This window comes from Amphiura filiformis, chromosome 15 (assembly GCF_039555335.1).
Source record: "Amphiura filiformis chromosome 15, Afil_fr2py, whole genome shotgun sequence".
NCBI lineage: Eukaryota > Metazoa > Echinodermata > Ophiuroidea > Amphilepidida > Amphiuridae > Amphiura > Amphiura filiformis.
In genome coordinates this window covers 1,983,554-2,009,657 of record NC_092642.1, presented here as the reverse complement: position 1 = coordinate 2,009,657, position 26,104 = coordinate 1,983,554, and the positions used below count along the sequence as shown (strand labels likewise).

The 26,104-nt window shown below is 34.3% G+C and overlaps 1 protein-coding gene across 1 annotated transcript in view; it reads right to left on the bottom strand.

Moving 5' to 3' along the window:
- LOC140171139 (synaptotagmin-15-like) overlaps positions 1-26,104 on the bottom strand; it is a 145,925-nt gene that overhangs the window by 68,040 nt on the left and 51,781 nt on the right. Inside the window, 1 exon segment of the mRNA XM_072194320.1 lies at positions 2,336-2,414. The gene's annotated coding sequence lies outside the window, so the exon portion shown is untranslated.

The following is a 26,104-nucleotide window of genomic DNA, read 5'->3' as shown; positions in this document are numbered from 1 at the left end:
CTGTATTGCATTTGCAAGCTATGAAGATAGATTGTACAAAAACTAACCCTGGAAGTTGTTTAACAAACTGCTACAAATAAAAGAAACAAACGCACGCCATATTTAAAAAGGTCAACCTAGACCTCGACTTTTTGTATTATTATCCTAGTGTCCACTTGTTTAATCACATTATGCCACCATCTGGGATCCTACAGTCTTTTCACAATCAATGCAAGACCCCCTTTTAGGATGTGTCATCTTATACTTATGTGTCTTATATATTTTTCAATATCTCTCAAGTAACAGTACTATTGGCATTTAGATAACTCCCAAAATATCAGAATTTCTTCCAAGAACACAGCATTTTAACATAATAATGGTCTCTCCTTGCATAAGCTGGCGTTGTCTGAAACCCAACATTGCGCAATGTGTTAATTGCCTACGGTGGCCCCTTAAACTAGTAGGTTAACTATAAAGAAGATCTTAAAATCTAAGTATTCACCACAGCAAACTCATTTTGAAAACAAAATATAAAAGCAAAAACACGCAATGATGTAAAATATCGGAATTAAAAAAAATTAAGACAACCAATGACCAATAAAAATTTTCCTGATAGCTGCTTTAGAAAACTAATCACCTGTGAAATGAAAAGGACACCTTTCCACTAATTAAACTAAATGGCCGTAACTTATTAAATGAGTTTAGAAGTTTAATTATCTTCTTGCATCCAGTTGTCAAAACAAATGTGAGCTAGGAGCAAGATCTTACCCCGGCGTTTACATATCCTCTGAGAGGTTAATTGGCTATGATGATAATGATTCATTGTTTTTATTTGTAATTAGTGACGTCATTACATATGAAAAACATCATCTGAAGCGCAATGGTGTTCACCCACTAAACGAGTCATAAATGCATTCATATGAAGGAACTTGATAGAAAGAAATCAAACTAAATTAGATTCCAAATCACCTTAGATCAATTTTATGCTATAAGCATGTCAGCATATTTGCCATACAGCAGTGACAACTGCAATGTTTTAATCATTGCAATTTGAAAATTTACTCTCACAGCGAATATTTTGATCATTAAAGCAAATATCTAATAGAAGAAACATTTTGCGTCTATTTGAAATATATTCTTTATCGGTGGTTAATATGAGATTGAGCTACTTCTAAATTCCTCGAATTTTATATCGTTTTACTTATTAATAGCATATTTTATAAATGTCAACTTCGCATTCAATGTCACGAATGGTAATTGTCACGCACCACACATGCTCAGATCACACGCACACACCAAGCAAAACATACACCCGTTTCAAACTCAAACACACATAATGAGGCATCTGCATTCTCCAACCCACAAACAGCTCACCCGTGCACCCACCCCAACACACCCCTACTGATTACAATACGCACTCCGTACCCACTTCCAACACACCCCCTCAAAACACACACACTAAAATAATTCATATCCCTACACAACCCCAACCCCACTAAAGAATCCGTAGCCTATTCTTTGTAGCCCATTCTTATATGTGATGCGATCAAGCAAAATCAGTCGGAACTCGGAAATATTGATTTTGAGATATAGCCAAACAAAGGAAATATTTCCTTTTGTTTCCTATTGTTTTGACAACTCTTTAATTGCTCATATCTTTGGAAATGGTTGTTTAATTTCAATGGGGTTTTCTGCAAAATCTAGCTTTGTAAATACTTTTTACTATCATGTAAGAAACTGAAAATTTATTATTGCCGAGTTCCGACTGATTTTGCTTGATCGCATCACATATTGACAACTTCCTGCTGTTGATGGAGTGGTAGTCAAGAAGGGTATTACACGATTGTAAAATAAGGAAAGCTAGGACAAGAAGGAGGTAATTGTGATGTTCACCTCATCTACGGCAGGAAAGTGTCAATTATAGAAATGGTCTATATGATTAAAAATATAATTGAACACAAACAATTAAAAGGGCATTTCGTGATCCACAGCATCATCCCCTACTTTTCTCAACAAAAGTTTTTTATAACACTGGAAACCTCTGGCTACATAATGTTTATGTCCAAAAAATGTCTTGCAGATTAATTTGTTCAGCAAAGATATCGTGAAATTTGAATTTCGTGCTGGTATACCAGAACGAAATTACAACACATTGTCTATGGAGCAGTGAATACACATAATTATGCGTAACTCGCAAAACGCAAAATCGGAATCAATTGAAATGTTGGGAATAAGCTTCTTTCGTGGATATCTACTGAAAAATGTCATAGAAAGAGGATGCTAGGATCACGAAATACTACTTTAAATAATCAGGAACAAAATGAATACATCCAATATAAAAAAGTAAGATGTTTACCTTAGATCAGCTACGACAGAAATCAACTGATGACAGTGTTGAAAATTGACAAAGCCGAACATATAGCCATTAGTAGAGCCTAGAAAAAATATAAACAAGATTACAATAATCAAATCAATAAAGTGTGTGGATCAAATGACATTAACAGAACGGAAACTTCATCCTTGTTGTCGTCACTGAAATAAACCTACTCAATTCTAAAACGTGTGAAAACAGTAGGTCAGACAAGAAATAAGTTAAAACACCAAAATGCTGAGAAAGAAGTGACATTTGGAACAACAACAGAAGGGGACATATATACGGTTAACGACATGGTGATTGTATCATGTTGCATTGCATCTAGTATTGAAATGTTGAAATCGATCGTCCACTCGGAAAGACAAATATTGGTGTTATTGAGAAGTCGTAACACGCCGCCTATAATGTGTATGTATTGCTAATACTTCCCAAGTCTTGCGTATGAGGACACATTGACACAACGAGGACCTCGTGAGATGACGAGGGCTTAGATACGCGTCCCCCAAACGTAAGTCCTCTGTAAATATCGCACACTACTCCCTCTATATCTATCGTCATCTAAGCGTTGACCTTCGGTTTTGTGACTCAGTGGTGGCCTTGGTATGACAACACACCGTCAATTAGAGGACTTTTTGATTCCTCGGACATATAACGCAATGCAGGATGCAAGGCAACGTATTTGTGTTGGGTGTGGGAGTGTATGTATGGGGGAGGGGTGTTGGAGTGGGGTGTGTGTTTGTGCTGGGTGGGAATGTGTATGCCGATGCGTGGTTTGGTCCCAGTTTTTGTGCGTGTTTTGGTGCACCTTTACTTTGAGGTGTTCATGAAAACAATTACCTAATGAACATGCACTAATTGTATTCCTACAAGTAGAAAAAGTACTTTGGTTACTCACGCAGTAAATATTAACGCAACGAATTGGCACAAAATTAATGAGCATGACAAAATGAATTACTGGATGAAGTGGCACAATGTCCTGGTCCACATTGAATTAAAATGATTTTAATAATAATAATAATAACAGCACTTAATATAGCGCTTTTCCAACCTGATCAAAGCACTTTACAAAGATACAAAATATATACAAAAACATGAATACCAGAAAAGAGGCATAAAAACAGCAACAATCAGTACAAGTGAGTTTTTAGGTTACTCTTGAAACTATCTACAGTGGGGGAAACACTGATGTTTAAAGGGATGTTGTTCCACAGTTTGGGTCCCTGTACACTGAAAGACCTATCACCAATTAATCTGTTGCTCCTGGGGACAACTAGACGAGATGCGTCTAACGCCGAGCGTAAACCCTCTCTGGTTGGGATATAGATCGTCAAACAATCAGACAGGTAGATTGGTGACAGATCATTCAGTGATTTGTAGATGTATAAGAGGATTTTGAACATGATGCGTTTTTCGATGGGTAGCCAGTGGAGGGAGTCAAGAAGCTCGGATGACGAGTAGCGGCGAGGGACTTGGAATACAATGTGAGCAGCTCTGTTCTGTAAACGCTGGAGACGAGCAATATCGGTAGACCTGCAACCAGAAAGAAGAGCATTAGCGTAGTCTAATTTGGAGAGAACAAGTGCTCGCATTGCATTGCTACAAGTATCTTGATCGATATAACGACGAATTCTGGATATATTCCAGAGGAAGAAATTCAAAATTCTCTTATTGAAAAGGCTAATATTCATGCGGGATGTGCGTTAAAGTGGTGGTTCTCGTGAACGTGTATCTGTGAATGAAGGGTGTTTGTGTAGGCGTGGCGGGATTTCTATTGTGTATAAGCTTTATTTATATAGTTTACACGTGCATACATCTATCCACAATGTTGTTGTCGAGTTCAATGTGAATATCCCCAACTGACTTCGCCTTAGGTTTCCATCGATACAAACAAGGCTAACTTCTATTAGGACTTCCATTACGAGCCCAGTGGTTCAATCTGGCTCTCTGCTAATGGCATTAGATATTCCGTGTAAAAGTCAATTGACCGGCCGTACCATGTAATAACCTAATCAAGCATTTTACTGATGTAATCGGTCAGATTTTTGAAGCATTTTGTTCCGTAGCCAATGGCAATTGCGGGGTGCTTAGATCAGAAAGTCGCCAAAATTAAATCACATAATGGAAGGTATTTCTAGAACATATTCTTAGAGCAAAACAGAAGTTATTTGAAAAGTTTTTCTAAGTCTCCGTGATATGATATATTTCAGTGATAATATTCTTCTGAGAATAGCCGCAGCTGCCTATTTTATTGCTAGAGCAATTGCCTATATCCTGTCCAAGCAAAAATATATATGAAATTTATGAACACCGCTACATTGAAGTGCATTCTTACGCATGAAATAGCCTCGGTAGATAAAATCTGTAGAAACAACTTCATATGCTCCGTCTTCACTAATGCATTTTAATAAACGTTCATACTGCAATGTAGCTCTGTAGCATTGATTATAATCATTACCTTGACATACTAGTGCAGAATATTTACACATTTTATTTGATACACAACCTATTCCTATTTTGGCTTTTAAAACTGCCCCACACAATCCATTTTAAACCCTCAAGATTTATTCCATTCCATGCAACCAATTTAATAATTTGCTAACTTGATTGATCAAATGTGTAAATCAGAGGTAGAATTGACACGCAAAGCTAGATTTGTCTGTGGCCCAAGAAAATTATAAGAAAATACAGTTAAGAAAATCAATATTGAGATTGACCAAGGTCAAAGACGTGTCTATAATGTTTAAGTTTAAAAAACTGTCATGTACATTTTGTTTGCGTGTGCAATTGGTATTTTCTGCAATATAACCCATGTGAACGGGGTTTTGTTGTGGTTGTGTGAGGTGAAGATGGGGTTATCAAATTTCCCAAAATATACAACGTTTGAATAAGTGATATATAATTAAACAAATAAATACATGAATAAATACATAAACTGATATAAAATAGTATTATGCATTAATACATCAAAGATATCAGTTTAGGTGGATTTCCCAAGCACTAAAGTTGACATGATGTGTTTCGGTGGAAGAAAATAATAATGATGCATTCAAACAACGGTGTATCTCAACCTCAATTTGGTTTGAATGCCAACTTGATTTTACGTTTTGCATGTATTCGGTTCATTAGCACATTATACCCACAGAGAAATTGTGCACACGTCATGTAAAATAAAAGTTTGTAATTATTACATTATATATACAATTCCGTCGAAAGCTGTTACCGAATTATTTGTTCAAATTTAATACTTGTGAAAAATGTAACCAGGATAGTTAACACCATTCTTAAAATGGCATAATAGTATTATTAATTATTATATATTTTATTAAGGCTTGGGTGTGCTTTTTTAATGTTTGACTAGCCATTACATTTTTGCCATTCTAGCCTATATCCTCTATCCTAGTGCAATAGCAAATCTGCAACACGAATGTCAAATCCAAATAATAATTATGTTTAAATGAAAAGGGATTCTATCTTTTTTTTAGACATCAAGTCTGAGTCCATGCCGATTCTTAATTATAGTACAAGGTCATTGAAATTGACGTTAGGATGACATCGTTATAACTGTACAACACACATCTGTCGGCTTTAGCTGCCTTTTACCGATTAGTTATTAATGACGAGATGGGAGCTAGAATGCAAACTTGTCGAATTAAGAAAGCCAAGAAGCTGATCCTTTTCGCGAAGGTTTATTGTGATTTGTCTTTGGTATATTTAAAATGGTTAAGGAATGGTTTGGGCCATGCGGTAGACAACTACAAACTTTTAAAATGTGCCGAGGTCTTTGGGATTTGTCGTACGTGCAGCAAGGACTTACCGGCGTTGGACTGGTAACACGACATGGCTTTACCAGCACATCCTCTAATAATTATTACTAATCTATGTTGATATTTTAAAGGTAAAGAAAGCTATATGAATATATTTGGTATAAAATAGCAGAATCCAGTATCTTTCAAGCCGAGATAAGTAATATATCTAATTTGAAAGAATTGAGCCAGGTATACCAACTTGATGTCGGGAAAAATACAAAGACAACACATAATGCAGTGTGTAAACCATGGATGTGTACACTGTAAGGGAGCGATCGTAATTTATGGCAGGGGGGGGGGAATGGGTAAATTTAGGGGGGAACACGAAATTTTTTTGTGGTCTTGAGGGGGGAACCTGAAATTTTTAGTTGAACCAGGAGGGGGATTGTTAAATTTTAAATGGAGAAAATTGGGAAAACAAGGGGAACGCGAAAATTTTGAGCGGACGTGAGGGGGGAACGCGAAATTTGTTGTCGATATTTTTGCCAAAACACCCATTCCCCCCCTGCCGTAAATAACGATCGGTCCCTAACTGTACTAGTAAAAATCCAAAATCACAGGGATAGTAGGCAAAGGTTAACAGAAACACAACCGACGTTTCAATTCATACAGCAAATGGTTGAAGCTAGTTGCAGGCAGGTAGCAAGCATAAGAATTAATCAATTACATTAAACTAATGTAGCAGGCAAAATATGAAAACTGCAAAGCCAAACAAGTAGCGTCTCTACAAAGATATAGAGCTAGCGTGCTATTGTATTTCTTTTTGTAAATCTAATTAATAATAATAATAATAACAATAATAATAAAAATAATAATAATAATGAAAGATCACATCACTTTATTATCAAAGTAATAATAATAATAATAATAATAATAATAATAATAATAATAATAATTTTGAATTTCTAAGCTTTTTAGAAAGCAACGAATATGCATGTACATTTATATGATCTTGTCATGGAATAGAGGATAGACCACACGGCAGCAATATAAAGCTTATAGCAACGCATAGCTTACTTTTGCCTTTCAGTTTGTGTGTGTTAAATACTCACAAACTGACCAGGCAAACTGACATGCATGTGCTCTGTGCAGGTGCATCTTACGCCTGCAAATGAAAAATATTGGAATGAAATTACAGATGGTGTAAACAAATTCACAATTACATAGCTCCACAACACCCCCTAAATTCCTATATTTGAATGAATTATGGTAATGTTATTTTATGATTCATATTTGTCTTTTCATTGTGCATTTGTTCTTCTATAGTTTTTCTTCACCCGAACAAGAAACTGACCTTAACTCGTTGCCTCACTTTGATTTATTCAAATATGGATTCGGCCACTTCACACGCTAACACTAGGATCCACAACATGCTCATCTATCAGGACAAAGTTCTTTGACCCCAATACATTTGTACATTCATTGAATGACCTTTGAAAATTTGGGTACAAAAACTCATACTCTGTAACTTGAGGTCAAATTTTGCACTATGATTGTTTAATAGAGGTTATTGAACTATGCCATTGGGATGAGGCTATTGTGGTCCATAGTGTAATCGGATTACAGGACAAGTACAACTTTTAGATGAAACTGAGACGGGAATAATTCTTAGAACTGACCTGCCTTAATCGGAATTTTAATTGTAACGTCATTAACAGGCTAATTTGTGCCTTGAGTAATCGTAATGAAAATGTGTGAACATCAGTTTAGGACTCTTTGGTATAAATAGAATCCTGATAATGGGTCGATCCTTCATGTAATTATTTCGTGTAATCTAATCCTAACTCTAACCCTAATCCTAACCCTAACCCTAAGCCTAATCCTAATCATAACCCTAATCCTAACCCTAACCCTAATCCTAACCCTAATCCTAACCCTAATCCTAACCCTAAACTGACCCTAACCCTAACCCTAATTTCGTGTAAAATAACCTGATAATGTTATTTTATGATTCATATTTTTTAGTGTGAATTTGTTCTTATAGTTGTCTCCACCTGAATAAGCTGACCTGAACTCGTTGCCTCACACTGATTTATTTAAATATCGATTTGAACACTTGACAGGCTAATTGGATTACAGGACGACTTGATATTTGTTACGAAATTGAGATGAGAATTAAAACTGACCCAGCCTTAATCGGAATTGTAATTGCAATGTCATTAATATTTAATTATCTAATTTATGCATACCGTAATCGTAATGAAAAGGTGTGAAGGGCCATGTATGTCAGCTGAGTGTTAGGGTCATATTAAACTACATACCTTGGAATTTGCTATGTGATACTAGTTTAAACCCGATTTATTGAAGAAAAAATGCAATCATTTGAAATTTGGAATCGGTTAATGTGATTCGGTTCTACAGCCTGTCTCAAAAAAAAATTATGCAAGTTAAAAGCGCCCTCTATGGCAATTAGAAAATACCGTAGTGACATGATGCTTACATCAACGTCAATGGCGTAGTCTTAGCTCTGAAATTCCGTTTGTTCTGTTCAATTTTCTCGAGATAATTCCGTCCAAAGTAAAATGTGACTAACAAAGCAGATGCAGTGAGCTTATACAATTCACACATTTTCTTCGACAGAATGACTCGACACCAACTTGACCATGTTGACTACCTCGACCTTTAGAATACGTGTTAACATTAGTAAAGCTTTATTACGATGCCATTTAAACTTACAGTTACGTTTGTTTGTTATCATATAATCTGGTATGTCTGGAGGGATATTTAAACGTTAAAAATAGCCAACCTATTACGAAGGGTTTCTTTTAAAAATTAATCCAAAAAGAGCAACATTCTTACGATCAGAAATATCTCTTATATTAAGCTCACGGCCACGTCCACGGCCAGTTGGAGGTCAACAACCCGGTTGACAACAGAGTAGCCGACTGATTTACACAATGTTCATTTTGAAAAGAAAACATCAGTTAGTAAGAATAAACACGAAGAAACCACGTTCGTGACACATATTAATAGCATTACCCCAGATGTTATGCTATTCCAACTCATCTGTGAATACTCGGCATCTTACAAACACACAAAAAATGAGGGTCACGGAATCGTTGTATATCACTCGTGTTTTGAAACTCTCAATTACACTACGCATGAACATCGAAGGTATCGTTGTGCTTACATTTTGCAAGAACTCAGCACTACAATATAAAAAATAAGAGAACTTGTAGTTACCGCAGATTTGTTCCATGAACCTTGATGCCTCAAGTGGCACATAGCTGTTATTTTCTTCGGGTTATATCTGTTTAAATAACTGACTATTACAAATGACAAGATTTCCATTGAATATAATAAAATACAAATGCATAACAAAGCCTGTATACCTGTCACGCCATAACGAGACCGTTTCAGAGACAAACATGAAAACGCTGTAGAGACGTGAATATAATAGCTATTTCTGTGAGTATTTAAATCAGAGAGGCTTCTTAAATAACTTGTTACGATTCAATAGTATTTGCTTGGATGCAGAGCTGCAATAAAAGGGTATTTAGATCAAAGAATAACACAAGACAATTTAAGGGGAGAGTAATGGAAAAGAACATGGACCTTTTCCGACTTCATTATTTCAGAGAGGCTTCTTAAACAACTTGTTGCAAAGTGATGCTATTCAATATTATTTGATTGGATGCATAGCTGCAATAAAATGCTATTTAGATCAAAGAATAACACAAGAAAATTTAAGGGGAGGGTAATGGAAAAGAACATGGACCTTTTCCGACTTCATTACTTCTAAAGTGTAAGCCCAAAGTATATAAAGTATATACATTTTTGTAATGGAAACGAGTCGAGGAATCCTAAGATAACAATAGATTTACTGCCAAGCGTATATTAACATGATTAGCCCATGGATACAGTTAAGTTAAGTCAATGCACTCAAAACTTACCCCAATTAATTTCAATTTAATCATTTAAGCGAAAAGATGCATGGCAGTAAATATTACGGGTTCAACTTTTTCACGTTCACTTAATTGTTCAGAAATGGCAACGTAGATAGATGTATTTTCAACCATATAAGGTAGGAATACAACCTTGTAAAGAGATTAATTTGTGTATTCGCTGCTGACGTCTTTTAATATCATTCTGCGAAGGACACCACACAATGAAAAGTATAAATCAACGAGACCACATGGAAAGCAATGTTAATGGAATACGTTGTGGCTGGTAAATAGCGATGTTAACCAAAAAGGCACTTTATTAGGATGGCATCAAATTGTTGCCGTCTGAGTTAATATAGAGCCTCATCCAGAGTAGAAAAATCACGAGAGCACCTGAAAAAGCATTTATTTCTAGTTTATATTTCAATTCTATATCAGAAAGGTGTATTTGAATAATACAGTGTCTCTATGTTATCGTCGGTAATTGATTTATTTTAGTATTTTAATTCCTGAACCAAACAATATTGCATTGATTTATGCAGTTTATTAATAGCATAACAGCTTTCTAAGGCTTTTGGAATTTTGAAAATTGAATGCTGCGTTCTTTAGATTTTCAATGATTATATTTTGCTTTTCACAAAGTCAATACAGCAGTCAATGATCTGTAAATCGCATTGTATCAAGCAATAAGTATTAGGCATGAATTTGCAATTAAAACTGAGGTGTGATTTTCAATTATTTTGGAAAGGATGAGTCAATTTCAGAATTAAAATGTACACTTTTAAAGTCATAGAACACTTGACACATAGTGTTCTGTCTCTGTTTCCAAGATTAGTTATGCAAAGATGTCTGTATATCCATACTAAAATTTGCCTCATATATTGTCTCCTTACCTAGCACTATCACAAAAAGGAAACATTGTTACATTAATATTTGATTTTGAAAAATATGTCAACATTTGAACACTGATGTTCTGAAATATTTTAGAACACTTATTACACATGTGTCATGTGTTCAACTGTATCTTATGAACACGTCTCATGTGTTCACAGTAGTATTCTCCAAATAAGTTGATCACGTGTCATGTGTTAAAAACTGTTACATTAATGAACGCGCTCAATGTGTTCTGGCCAATGTAGTAGCTGCTTTATTACTCAATACTATTCTATTTTTGACGGCACATTTCTTTTAGAGATACACTGTATGTACTTTCAAGATGATATGTTACAAAAACGCATGAGGCAGCTTTCCAACCACGTTACTATTGCACCTACCTATGACAATTAAAAAACAAACGCTTTATTACCACTGACTCCGTCTTGTCTAAGGTTGTAATTTCCTTAGCCTTTTTTACTACCACTGTTTGGCTTTGTATTTGATATAGGCTATATAATAATGTCTCTAAAATATATATGATACAAAAAGACACAAAATGAGCTATTAGGGTCTGACTCTAGTTTTCATTTATCAGCGTTGTCCACATTTATTTCAGATATTAATATTGAAAACATATTTTGAAGTAATAGAATAACTAAAATACTTCAATGGTGAACTCTACCTTATTGGGTTTTCATTGTTTTTTTTAAATTAATATAAATCAAATTTTGTTTTGAATTTAAACACTAAAAAAAATAATGATGATCATGTCACGCTAATTTGATATTTAACGCACCACAAAACCCACACCCCACCCATCACTACCTATTAACACCTACACACCCAACCCATATTCACACCACCACCCTCCCCACACCTTTGCTCAGACACTAAAGCAACGCCACCCTAAACGCAATTCCACATACACACCCACACCTTCTCGCGAGTTTATATCATTTTGCAATAAACCCAGAGTTGGAAACTATTCACCCATATGACACCTATTACAGATAGCAGCATTTACAAACCTGGAGGCATTTTAAGATAGGCACTGTGAATCTCTGAGATATCCATTCAATTATTATGTGAAGACCTGAGTGCAAGAAGACCGTAAGTCCACTTGGCCCCTCAACATGTATACACTAGAGTTGCGCATAGTTTCGGATAGTTTGGTAATGTTTTATACACGTTCAGGGGCCAAAACAAATCGTTCACAACCTTTCATGATGTTTTCACCTTGGAACATGTATTAAACATTTTAAAACCCTAAGAAACTATACATAACTTTAGTATATACATGTTGAGGGGCCAAGTGGACTTACGGTCTTCTTGCGCTCAGGTCTTCATGTGAATACACAGATTCACAGCTTGCGGTGTTCATGTTGCCAATATTCATTCAACATCTGATCAATCTTGTAATACATAGAGCATAGTTTCTTTTTTACTACTATGTCTACATGGTTTATGGGCCAAAATTAGGTATCTCATGTGTCGTTAAAGTTATTGTAGATTCTTTATTTAACATAATCAGGTTCAGAAGAAAAAGGATGTCATAATCGTGATGTTTATCCTCAAATATGGGAAATCAGTATCAGTATACTCGTATATAAATCACACGGTGAGATATTATATTCAAATTGCATTAGGTTGATTCGTCCTTACAGTATCAATGAAAAGGGTTTCTCCCTCTCGCTCTCCCCACTCTATATATGCCAGTCATACAACGTATCTTTCAACAATTATTAGAAAGCTGTCAGCAATTATTACAATCACCAAGGATACTAGTGATTACATGAGTTTACAATTGTCGTAATCTATGTTCTTTATTATGGTAAAAATGAAGACACCCATCTTTATGATCTGTTTCTTGTATGTATTATATTAGTATATTGTATATATAAATAAGGTGATGTTAAAATAAAGTCTGCACAAAAAGTAACTCAGCTGTTATAAATACGCCTATAGATTCAGAACTAATAATTGTTTTCACAATATTTCAACTTAGAAAAGGATGATTTATTTACACGCATTTTGATACCACATTCGTCAAATGTCGTTCAATATTAACAACACAGTAGTGTTTTTACAGAAACATACCCGAATTTAAAAGTTGCATTCACAGCGATCAATGGTTATAATGTCAGCACTGTAACACGCAAAGCCCGGTATTATCTTCGCGCTTACTTCAAATCAATACAAATAGCTGCAACTTTTAAATTGGGGCATTTTGCTTTCAACACATTGCTGTATTGTCAATATTGAACAAAATTGGACAAATGGGGGTTTCAAAATGCGCATAAATAATTCATCCTTCTTTTGATGTTGAAATATTGTGAAAACAATTCTTAGTTCTGAATCTATAGGCGTATTTATAACAGCTGAGTTACTTTTTGTGCAGACTTTATGTTATTGATACACATCGAACTGATGGTTCTAATATTTCTGTATTACTTTTTATGTATCACTAAAACAGTGCATCTGCATTAATTGGGTAATGTAACCACAACACGCACAATAAAAACAGTCCAAAATGTAACTGTTTACTCTGTCAAATTGCATTAATCCTGTGATGCGGCATTCATTATACAAGCTGCAAATGTTATTTTTCACGGTCACGTTTTATGAGCTTTGAGCGATTACCCGAATACCAATGAGTAGCATTGTTCACTGTAGCTCTCTACAATTATATACCATTGGTTAGAAATCAAATCGTCTTAAGCGACTTTACTATGAACTTACTTCAATATATTATTCTTTTCAGCTGACTGACTTGTCTATAGCCTCAGGTGCCCAATTCTATGGATATTGAATTATTCAATGTTTAATGTCGAGGATATTCGATAACATTAGTTAATAAAATGTCATAACGTTATGTTATTTCTTTTGATTAGGTGTGATGTCTTGATTAAATATGTCTGCGTACTTGAACATAGTAAGATGTTATATTGAAATACGTAAATAGTTTAGTGTTGTTTTTATTGAAATAAACCAATTTTTTAATGTGTATTTATTAATTCAAGCAAAAAGAAGTTTGCAACAATAGTACACACGCTGGAAAAAACTGGCCTCACAAAAATGTTGTGTTGGTATGTATGTAAAGCATACATCGGTATAAAACAAAGGATAATATAATACACAGACATTACATATATAACATTATCAAGATACATATGTGATGCGATCAAGCAAAATCAGTCGGAACTCGGATATATTGATTTTGAGATATAGCCAAACAAAGCAAATATTTCCTTTTGTTTCCTATTGTTTTGGAAACTCTTTAACTGCTCATATCTTTGGAACTGATTGTTCATTTTCAATGGGGTTTTCTTCAAAATCCAGCTTTATAAATGCTTCTTACTATCCTATAAGAAACTGAAAATTTAATATTTCCGAGTTCCGACTGATTTTGCTTGATCGCATCACATATGAGAAAAGAACAATGCACTGGTATTCAGCAATGATCAACGTGACGATATGTAAAATGGTGGAATTGAGTAATCTACCTGTATGAAACTTGGACCTGAGTGTTTATGTTGCTCATTCCATAATGTATGTTGCAACCTTGTGTTTCCAAATTGCAAACTATAACGTTAGAAAATGGAACGACTTCGCCGTTGTTCGATAATGTGTATTATTTAAAAAAGATAGCATTTAATTTTGAACTGTAGCCTTGGGATGATAACTATCAAGTTCATCAAACAAAGGCCCATTTCACTAAAAATGTAACCCCTCTTAACTCAAGTAATCGTTCGTAAAGTTACGAATACCAGACGTAGCTTTACGAAGTGTCCATGTAATCAATCCATATTACTTACGAACGCTACCGTTCATAAGTAAGTTTTGTGAAATTGAATTTACGACTCGTCGTGAGTTACGAACTTACAAACCGTTTTTGAGACTTACGAAGCTTTGTAAAGCTTAGTGAAATGGACCACTGATAGTATTGGCATATCTATCATATTGTGATAACCTATCTATACCACCTTTTACATTGTGAAAACTGAGGGCGCTATTTATTTTCATTAAAAATACGTTTTATTATAGTTACCTAGCCGGGACACCGGCTAGGTCTTGTGATGCTATCGGATCTTTCTTCTTCTTTCTTTCTTTCTTTCTTCTGGCAACAAATTTCAAAATGCTTCTTCTCCTACATGTTACATCCTACAATGACGTCACTTCCACATATGCATCGGCTATATCCAGTGTCTATAGGATATTCACAAATTTGGGGTCAAAGGTCATTAAGGGGTCATTTCCGGTATAAAACCAAATATCTTCAAAATGCTTCTTCTGCCACAAATTACATAGTACGTTGATGTCACTTACACATATGCATCGGCTATATCCAGTGCCTATAAATTATTCACAGAATTTGGGTCAAAGGTCATTAAGGGGTCATTTCCGGTCTAAAAGCTAAAAATATTCAAAAAATCACTGTTTTTACAAATTACATAGCAGAGTGTTGTCATTATCACACATGCATTGCTACCAACCAGGGTCTTTGGGGTGTGTACAGTTTCGGGGTCAAAGGTCATTAAGGGGTCGCTTCCGGTCAAAAACCAAAAATCATCAAATATGTTCATTTTTTTTTTTATCTCAAAACATAACCAGACCAGAGTGATATAAACTTCATATATGCATTAGTGTTACCCGATGTATGCACGGTATTTTTATTTTTTGGTCAAAGGTCATTTAGACGTCATTTCCGGTTTTAAGCTAAATAACTTCAAGAATTTTTATCTCCATAACTAAGCATAGTAGATTTTTTTAATTTAAACTGTAACAATGCATTTTCGTGGTGTATATGAGGTTTTTTTTATATTGGGGTCAAAGGTCATTAAGGAGGTCAAAACGTCAAATGTGCAAAAAAAATGTTTAAAATTACGGAAAAGTAGCTGTATCTCAGCCTATGGAAGACGGATAAAGCCCCTACATGCTACAGCGATGCACCATTAATGGTGTGAGATGTCCATAAACTTTAAGACTGGCATTTCCGGCCCCGGCTAGGTCCAGATCTGTAACCAGATCTAGTTGTTTATTTGTATCATGATTTGGTCATTTGTACATGGTCTTAATTGTTTGTATATTATTTCATTTTCGTTTACTAATTGTCAGTATGCACAAATATATCCCCTGCAAATATGCATACAAAGCTTTAAATATCCCAGTCATTGTTCTCATTTAGTTAATAATTTTACAAATTTGACAGGAACCAAAACATCGGTGACTTAGTCTCTTCTTACTACACGCAGGTAATTGTTTCACAAAATACTACGCCAGGGATTTTTCGAATTTAAATCTATTCTTCCTAGTTTTACACCACAAATATAACTTTCATCCATTCTTTTAAGAGATTCTGAGCTTTCATCTGCATCGAAGTCTATGACTAAATAAATAAATCCACACGATTAAGTGTGCCTGTTACAAAATAATCGATAATGTCCCCCAAATGTAATTCTAGAAAAGTGGGGACAAAGTGCTTGATTAGGTTTTACCTCAAACACTTTGAATAAAATTACAAGAAGATATGCTGTACAACATTATTATTGAGCCGCGCCCACTATTTTAGAGTCGCAGTTCTGGATGAAAATAAAAAACTCAATTGTAACACTTTTGAATGAAAATGGGTCAACTGAATACCAAAACTATAGTACCAGAATATATTGAAACCTTGCCATACTGTTGTTTGATTAGATTCAAGTTTTATGTGTACATTATCTTATAATAGACGATGCAGGAATCTGCATATAGCTTAGAAATATCTAGGCAGAATCCGCACCATATGGTACTTTGTTTGTCGGCGTCTTAATGGCACACGTGAGATTCGCGATGAATCTTCGTCATGTTTCTATTGGCTTACTTTTTCTAATATTAGCATATTTTTACTTAGTACAAGGCGTCACAAATATGAAAATAAAATTTAGATTATATTCTTGTAGTCATGTGCGTCAAGTCAAACTCAATCCGTTATTCTACAAATACTTCATCTTTCCTGTTATTATTCTCGAAGAGCTCAAGCACTTCGTGAACACTCACTGACATATTCAACAAGTTCACAATCCTTTACCTTTACTTCAACAAATGACGGGGGTAATTGGACATAAATGTGTGCACAGCTTTTTGCACTCACATACAAAAGTGTCACAGTATGATCATGATTATTGCTTAAGGTGAACACTCTTACCCGGTTAGTTTCGACTCCTTTTTTGACTCTTTTGTAGCATATTTCAAAGAAATGTCCAGATGTGTGTAATTTAGGAATTAAATCATGTTTCACTGTTGTTCATTACCGTTTAACAAAGATGCGTATGCGTCGTATGCGTGGTTTACTTGAACAACAACAACAAGCTAAAGATCGTCTAATTCACAGGATGAGGAATGTCCAGTTTACCTATACTCTCTCAACATTACAAGAGGATTGGTGTTATTTCTGTTGATATCAGCAATATAAATACTCGGGAAAACAATGAAATAGATTGACATTTCTATTATTTTACAAAACACATTACATTTCTGTAAATAAACAGGGACGACGGGGGCCTATTGGTTAATAGATCAATATCGGCAGTTTTATCACGAACATGAAAATCGGAAGGTAATTTCTTCCCGAAAAGTGATTGTTGAATATAAAAATATGATATGCCTGTGTCACTGTCACCTAAAAATTCCACTTGAGTGAGTGACACGTTACAGACAAAAGTCTCCAGCACAAATGATACGACGACGGCTCTTCAATTCAAACACACACGTATCTAGACGAGAAAATAAAAACTACATTATATACGCGTCAAATATGAAAAGTCTTGAACTAAAAACATCACAGCAAACTGGTTCAAACTTTGTCATGCAGCAGACCCTTGTTGCCTACTAATAATCGATAAAACAGCTCGTTGTATTACAACAGCAAGATCTTTATGTGGTTTGTACAGAGCGTGTGTACGAAAGTATTTATGCAGGCTCTAAATCAGAAGGGTCTGTACGTGTATTACCTACAGAATGTGACTAAATCTGTACAAAACACAGACGAATTACGTCATAAACTGTGCTTGAAGAGTAGCATTTTGACATGCACACGTCGGCGTGCACTAAATATATACAGTGTAGCCGACTGACCCAGGTACATGTCCATAAAATGTATTGAAGATTCTAATACGTTTGACCAATAATTAAGAAATAAAGGGTAATGCTTTATCCTTTACACCCAAATAATGTGTCCGAGGCAGTAAAAACGTAAATAATGGCTGAGGCGCAGATAATACTGCACCCTTTATTTCTATTCTATTACCAGAAAACAGTGCGATTTAAAGAGAAAATATCATTTTTTGGCACAAATATTTTAAGTTGTTTACTTCAAGGTGGAGCGAGTACGCGTAAGTGACAGCGCGTATCGCGGAAATATTGCACGCGTAACCAAGCGTAATGCTGTGCGTAGAATGTGTTACGGCGCTCGACACATTATTGCAGAATAATGGGCTCTCACGTGACGCGTTTCAACAAATCACAGTGCGCGATTTTGAATAATGGGTCGTGGAGGTAATAGAATTATAAATATAACTTATGTTTGTGTGCTTAATTTATTAAGTAATGCTAAATCGGATACATTGTTTTACTTTAAACTTATGGTAAAACATGAAAATTAATAGAAAATTTGCTTACTAACATTAAAGTGCATTGACTGATATTGGTCTGTAGTATATTTTGCCTTGATAATATTCACAGCAAAAAAAAGAGCAACATCCTAACTGCATATTTCCTTTCCTTTTCCAAAAATATCCCAAATATTAAATTTCAATTTCATTGCCGGTTGCGATTCAAATAAAGGATTAGGACTTAATTATTGGCAAAACAGGATAATATTGTTTAACGTAAAATAGTTTTGAAATCGAAAGTAAGTCTGCTTTAAATAGCCAATGGCCATGAGATGTCGTCTGATGATTCTGCTAGCTTAACGTTAATACAAATACCGCTTCAAATGCGGATCCGTTTTACTGTGTTCGACACGTTTCAGCTCAACGACTACAAAATCAACACAATAAAAAATGTTCATGTTCCAAACACAAATCACACGTTTCTAACCAAATGGTCTTCAAAACAATCACGTAGAAGCAGAATGAGTGACTGGTAAGTTATCCATTTATAATCATGGCACAGTTCTTTATTCTAAACTCATAAGTTGACATTAAATATACTAGAAACAAAAAAAAACATAATTCTTTTACCTCTGAGGACACATTTGAAGGTATAGTTTTTGATAATAGAACAATGAACTGTGCCATTGGAAATTAGCATTTTTGACCATAGTATTCGTGAAGATTTTCGTGTGGTTTCGATCTCTTTAATAATTTTTCTTCAACATTTTATCGCAGAATATAGTGCATAAATGATACTGTTATGGTAAAGTAAACATCTTTTTTATATCCAATGCATTTTATAATTGATAAAAATGCTTCGATCACTTTCGTATTCTTTTTATTAATTTTAATAGAATTTTCACAGAAACTACAACCAAAGGAAGACAAGTGGCAGCAAAACTCAACAAACTAAAGTTGGGCAGAGGCAGAGAAGAGGGCCAAAGAACTGATTGGAAGAACTTGGTTTTGGCCTTATATCTCGCATGGGCTGTAGAGGATAAGTATGTTGTTTTAGATTGTCAGCCTTTTATTTAAAGATAGAGAGTATTTTATTGTTATATTTTAACCCTAAATAGTCACCTTTATTTATATTTCTGCTTCATAATAAATCCTCACAACTTGCAAATGCTTTCGATAGCACTTGTTATATGCAGCAAATCATATTTGTAAAGGTCAAGGATTCGATATTTATGAAAACAGGTGCTTTTCTCAAACAAAGTCATAAATCTCCTGCAGAGACAATCAAGAATTCTAATCACAGATTGTTGCAAAATGTTCATACATATGATAATCGTGTGATTGTCGGTGATCATATTCAATACGTTGCAGTGTTAGTTCATATTCATGTGACTTTTCATTGATATTGCTTCAATAGTTGATAAAAAGCAAATGTATTTTCAAATTAATGAAATTTATTCATAACCTACAAACTACAAAGTTATGTATTACTTATTTCATGATTTTGTAATGTGCAGGATTATTCTCTGGAGGGAGAAAACGCCGCCTCCTGCTATCCAACTCCTTTTAAAGCAATTTGATGATATTCTTGATGAACAAACGGGTTCATATTACAACGTAGGCTGTCAAATATGCATAAATACTGCCTATACTGTAAGTAAACTAAACTGTTAAGAAGGATTTAAACTGAATCGGTAGCGATGAGAGACGACTTTACTACCAAGGAGCCAAGGCTTTATATTCTATGTAAATTCTAACGATATGTTCAGTTGGATGAATCCATTATCTTTGAAAAGTGAGCAATAAATTAAGTTAAATACAGATTACTTCCAAATCGCGTAGTCCCCAGAAACAGCACTCAATGCACCAGGTAATCGCTTGGGAAGTGTGAAGAACCGATTGAAGACTTCAATATATCATTTTAATGTTCTTGTACATTAGGATTCTGACAATGTAAATAGTGTAAGCTACGCTCCAACTCATCTACACGCGGGTGAATAATTTATAAGGCCAATTATGCACAAACTTCAATTATCTGGATGGCTTTTCTCTTTTTTCATTACGTTTATTTTCTTCTCTTCTCTGCTCATTTCTTCAGAATATCGTATACGTCTTGTCTGTTTGTCCTTTCATGTACCTATTTTTTTCCTTTTTCTTGTGTTGTGTCTGTATCTGCTTTATTGGCTTTTTTATTATTTGCTCCCTTATTATCTTTTACAACAACATTAACGGTAGCCACGAATTTTATATAGTCCATAAATCATAATTAAAAGCCTGACCCGTGGGTCTGTGTAAATAAACTAAGCACATCAAAAAAGAAAGTTCCCGTCAGTTTGAGTGGTCATAACTCTGGTCATTAACCCTCGTCGTTTTGTGTCATATTTTGTAACACGGACTACAAAGTGTTGCATCTACCCCTCCATATATTTCTATTATAAACGTTATAATATTATGTTTGGTACTAATTTAGCTATGGGTCTTCTCTAGTCGGTGATACCAAAACAAGTTCAAACATTCCACACATAATATGCTGCCATTTTCACCTATGACAGGAAATAACAAGCTCAAGAAGGAAGTCGACATCTCTTATAATAAGGGTAAAACGAAAATCATGGATTTTACTGTAGAAATCTATGGTGGGCCCCATCAACCCCTCCCCTATGGGCATTTATGATGGTCGGGCCTACAAATGGGGAAGATGCTGGGGTAAAAAATGAGAATGGATCTGCGATTAGCTTAAGTCGTTCGGGCATAAAAACGCGCGGGGTTGGTACGACCTTCACCTCGTAGGACCAGGTTAACACGGCTGCTTGATGTGAACATTTATTAAATTTTTGTAGAAAACAGTATATAATGTTCAATTTTAGACGTATACTCAAGACAATACTAATAACTATTATACTAATATGTACATATATTTCCAGCTCTTTTTTAACATAGATTTTCGTTTCTTTTCCAACTTATTCATCCTTTTCTGCTTTTTTGTGGTATTTTTGTTATTCTAGACTGTATATCTGTGTTCAAATTGAGGGCGCTATTTATATCGTTTTGAATTCAATTTAGCAAAATAAAATTTCCAAGTTATTCATCTTTTTCTGCTTTTTTGTGGTATTTTAGTTATTCTAGACTGTATATTTGTGTTCAAATTGAGGGCGCTATTTATATCCTTTTAAATTCAAGTTATTATATTATATTATTACGTTATTCCTAACGTTTCATGATAAAAAGTTTTTTGAAAATTTCGTTGCTATTTGTTACTCCTTTTCTGATGTTTTAATGCTTTTATACCAGTGTACTACCCCCTGTAAAGATGAAAATACGATTTAAGATAAATAGCGCCACCAGTATTCATCTTAAAAATGACGTAGTTTTATATCAACGTTTGGAGAATTATGTTAGATGCAGTGTGGTACTTGTATAAAATCGATAATTTCACGATCAAATGAGCTTCAGTTTGTAGCGTCATATACAGGGTGTATCAAAATGATTGGTACCGGGCTATGTGACATTTTCAAAAATATATCAAAAATATAAAATTGCTAACTAATATAGTTTTGTACTATAAATAGTAAGGGGCATATGTTAACTTATTGATCTATTAATCTGAAGTTGATAGGTTGATGCATCTGGGAGCTATTGTCGAAGATCGACGTAATCATGGTTTGACTTACACAACGCAAGATGAATAGGTTCACTGCTTGAACCATTTATTGCATACATACTCTTCCATATCTCACCTCAGTATACATAACATAAAATTGCTTTACACATGCTTTTAGAAAAATAGTTCATGAAGTCTCTGCCTTACGACTCTGGCAGTGTGAGGTGAAGCCCAGTCTTAAAAGAACTGGGATGAGTCCATTCTGTAAGAAATTATAACTTGACATTTTTTTTGCCTCAAAACCTACCAAACAAAAATGATAAATCCTCACCATATCTTCTCAAAGAAGTTCTTTCTTTTCCAGAATCTAAATAAGGTAATTAAGCACTATATTCTAGGATGTGGAGATACATTCTACGATTACATTACGCTATCAAGACTCCCTAATAGCAAGCCCCAAATCACAAACCACAACTCTGAACATGTGAATAAGGGATCAGGACATAACATAATAGTAATATTATGGTTAACTTAGAATATTTATATAAAACGTAAGGACGAAGCCTTGATCAAGGCTAAGTACAATTGTCCTAAGCACCAGACATCTTCTGAAATATTGATACTAAAAATCACGGTTCTCTCTTAATGGAGGCAAAGATTAAACTGTGGTTTCCTGTATTTTTTCAATAGTATCTTAGGTGTCACACTTCCCATTCCAGAACATACATCTTTTTAGTTTCATCCCTTAACTATTGCATCATTTACTTCATCCGAAAAGTGGATAGAGATCATTAAAATTGAAAGGTGTTTGTGCTGGAGACGATCAAAATATCAAAATGGATCAGGCTATAAAGGCACAGGAAATTAAGCATATGGATCGGGTGAATGCTCGAAGTAGACAGACCAAAGTAGGAAAGATAAAATGTTTCTTTTATAGAGCTTTATGTGGGTTTAGAGCTCATGACGTGGTAGTTCTGATGATGATGATCTGAAGTGCACTTTAAATGTAGTATCGATGCTTATTGTTTGGGGAGATATTACTACTTCAGCAAGCAAAGTATATGGCGGGGAAATACAATATATACAGTCACATTTATTTCTTACCAATGAACTTATTATTGTAAGCGTGTTTCTAGCATCGAAGTTTATTACAACCTTAATACTCTGATTCTAGCCATAGGCTTTAACATAAGAATTTTGGGATTTTCTCAAAATATCAAGAGCTCAAGCACAACTGTACCAATACTAGGCTTGTTGGTTTACATTTTAATGATTTTTGAATCGTGGAGAGGGTTATTAAAATCAAACGTGCTTAATTTCTTTTTTTGTAATTTCTTACTTCTCCTATAACAAGTAATTATTTAACAAAAGATTATTTACAAGCTTAAATATAACAATTATGTTCTTTTTCATATTTGTTTATTTGACATAATAATTATACGAGTCCTACAAAACATACGTGTTATGAGAATTGTATAAGACCGCAACATACTTACATGGAGAATTTGTAAGAAAATAAATTTGGTGATAGGAAGGGTTGTAGAAAATGGGAGGAGCGAGGAGTACCGCTCCTAGTCCCACTAAATAACACACGATACTATGGGAAGTCATGCTGAACTTTAAGGCACTGGATCCTAAGGAAGAAATCAATTTCTACAACCCTGGTGCTGGCACCGAGAGAAAAGCAATGCTTAATTAAGACCTCCTATTATAGGAATAATACAAGAAGCTAGTACAAAACTAGGGGATACCATATAAGATGTAATACATGGGATGAGATGCCGATAGCTACCGTTTCAGCAAATCCCCTAATCACGGGCCATAGATGCGCACAGCTTTACTGCGCAATTCATCAATGATCACATGAGCACGCGTTACATTTTTGAATTGCCCAGGAAACATGTGCGCATCAATGCTTTCGAAATTGCCGAAAGGTGAATTATCTCTTGGAATAAGACAGCCTACGTTAAATAAAATGCTTTTTTATTGCATAGACGGGGATAACTACATTATGTGTCAAAACAAGTAAAAACTGGTAACACAAGCCACTGTTTATGTAATTTCTACTTCAAAGATTGAAGGGTCAGCTACATCATCGTACTCAAAAAATAGAACACGACGAAATAATATTATTACCTTCAAATTTGGAATAAATACCTAAAACGGTTAGTCTTGTTTTTCGTTCCGAGTGTAATTTGAAACGTATCGCTTACGCAAAATGTCAATCACTGTGCTAATTTTCCCGCCTTTTCTTGACCGTCTACCACTGGCTATTACAAAACACTGTAATTGAAACCAGTGATTTCACCTAATAATTTAAGCGATGTTGATATTTTTTTTGTACAGGGTGTCCAAAACGTGCCTGTTGCTCGAGAAAATGTATTTAACCTTTGTAGAATCGTAAATCTGTTGAAAATTTTATAACAAAAAATAAAAAAATAAAAAAACGAAAAAAACAACAAAAAAACAACAACAAAAAAACCACCAAAGATAAATATCCCATTCAAATCAATATTTGCATTTTGATAATACGTAAATATAAGTAATTTTAATAATAATTTCCCATTACTTGTTTTGCAATTTGCACAGCAAACATTTAGCAAATAGTTCATATAGTGTACCGGTGTTTTAATATTAGGTGTTAAATTTATCTATATCTATTATTGCTTTTAGTCTACAAAAACTTAAAGTGAAGGTTTATGTTAATTATTTGGTTCAACAGTTTCAATTATTCGGCTAACAGTTACCAATAATAGTATTGCATAATATTGAACAAATATTCAAAAATTTGTCTGAATTTTAGTAAATAGTTTATTAAAATATAGATATATGAAGTTAAATAAAAAAAAAATCATACTGAATATGAAGGTAAGAGCAATTGAAAAGCCCTACCAAAGCATTACAAAATATTACCTTCAACGGCAATGACTTTTGTAAACATTGAACATCAAGATCTCAGTTAACAACCAGTGCATTTTACAATTGATTTGAGAACATGAAGCTGTATTGAAGTTGCTGAGAAGAGTACGTTTTTTAGGCAAACACCTAATAAACAATAATATCTTAGAGAATTGGACACGGATTGAATGTGAAATCATCCCTTACGTAATATTAATCACATCACCTTATCGGTTTCACTATTGTATATGTGTCTGTACCAGTGGGATGATTATCAATTAATTTGCAGATCCTTGAGGATATTAATATGTTGCTAATTTCCTATAGTAATTATATAGAATGCAATTTAGTTCATCGACATAGACGCCTGTTCAAACAAGCCTCCTCTAAATTAAGATCGTTACGCGTATTATACGAGCTTGGCGCTCCAATCATTTCATGATAAATTAAAGGCCACTGATAATTATTACCCTATATGAAAATAATATTACAGTAGAGTTATCCACTTTAGCATTATGTTGTTAAAACTGTATCTTTATTGGTTTGTATATCTATAAAATGTAACAATGTACTAACTAATTCATTTGGCATGTTTAAATCAGTAACGATCAGTGTTCTTGAAGTAGAAAGCAATAGTTCACACATCAGTAAAATGGTAGTTTATTTAGACGAGAATATGCTGACAATTTGCAGTTTTTAAACACATTTTACTTCTCGATCTTGAATGAAATATTGTCGAATGGTAATGTCGAACTTATTTAAGAAATATATAAACTGTAATAATATTTGATTAGAGATAAAGGATGATGCATTTTCATTTACACCCTAACAATGTGTCCGAGGCAGTAAAACCGTAAAACCAGAAATAATAGGTATAAACATATAACGGAGCAGCCGAACCCATTATTTTAACGTTTTTACTGGCAAATATGGGCACATTATTTGCGTGTAAAGGATAATGCTGCACCCTTTATTTCTATTATTTAAATGTCATTCTTCTATCTCGATAGACTACAATTAATGGCTGTTATTTACAAAGGGCAATATACATACAATTCGTTCCTATAATTCAGATGCTTCGGATATTTTGTATTTTA